We start from the raw sequence: 1400 nt of genomic DNA on the forward strand, positions 1-1400 counted from the left end.
GACTCCACTCCATATACCACCACACTGGGGATTAGGGCTCAAACATATGAATTTGGGGAGATAGAAGCATTCAGTTCCCAGCAGAGGAGTTTTAACGTATTTTGTTTTCTGCTCTATTACTTAGCTTACTGGATTTCTCTTGCCCTTTGGCTGAAAGAAAAGTCTCTGTGTTGAATAATCAGCCAGACTATTCCCAGGGAAGTGACTGAAGACACTTCCTCGGGAAGACTTTCTTGGCAGACAAACAAAATGCATCCTGTATGTTTCCGCAGCGGCCCGACAGAGAGCAGCACTGTGCTGCTCAGGCCCTCCTGGGGATGGAACCGCATCAGTTGTCAAATTAATTTCTTTCTTCTTTCTGAAACGCATAACACAGTTCATTCTGGCTCCTATCTATTCAAGAGTTTAGAGCCAGAACCTTAGACAAAGGGATTTTAATTGCATGCTGATAAAATGTCAGAACTATTGTGCATAAAGTAACTGTGCGGTTTTAAAAAGTAATGCCTTCAGGATTACAAGAGAGATTTGCCCCTGTGAGTGAAATCCCATTTATAACCCATCAAAAAATCTGTAACCTTCAAGCAAATTCTTTGCTGTAAGCCATGAGACTGTGTCTTTCTACCTTTCAAATGGCACAGTAATACAGTACACTAAAATGAGCAGTTGGCAAATTTGGCTAACCTATTTTTAACTTGAAAGGGTGCTTTTACCTCCCTGTGAAAGCCTTAATGATGAGTAAGGGTCATTGTTTGGGAAAGTTGCTTATTTCACAGAAAACAGCTAGTGTGCCTCATGTTAAACCGTGAGGAGTGTATCAGAAGGTCACCTTCTCTAACCATCTTTCTTTGACAGGAAACACCCAAAGACAGCAAGGACATGGCATGACCTTCACAGTCATCCAAATGAGATAAAGAAGTATTCTAGGTTAAAGGCAGAGATATTCAATCAAAGCGTGGTACTGCCACTGGTACCCAGAATAGTCAAGATGGGCTAAAGGGTTTATAGGACAATTGATGAGACCATTGCTAATACCTAGAAACACAAAATCATCTCCCCAAAGGGAAGTTTTTGTTTCTGTTTGAGTAAGACACTCTCTACCAGGGAGTGATTAGTGAGAGGCAAGATACAAATGGTCTTACCTATTTGTCACTATCCTTGGTATTTAAGCCATAAGGTAAACATGAGTATATATACACAGAAGTATCTATTTCTATTTGAGGTGAGGAAGTGCCCTTCAGTCACCTAGCTTACTTTTCAGTCCAACTGACTCTTTTTGATTTCAACAAAAGAGTTCATATATATCTTGGCTCTAAAAACCATAACAAGTCTGACGGTACAAAACAAACAAACAAAAAAAACCCACAAATACCCCTGCATTCTCATTATCAAATCACAAGCCT

This window comes from Ovis aries, chromosome 4 (genome assembly GCF_016772045.2).
Source record: "Ovis aries strain OAR_USU_Benz2616 breed Rambouillet chromosome 4, ARS-UI_Ramb_v3.0, whole genome shotgun sequence".
NCBI classification, from domain to species: Eukaryota; Metazoa; Chordata; class Mammalia; order Artiodactyla; family Bovidae; genus Ovis; species Ovis aries.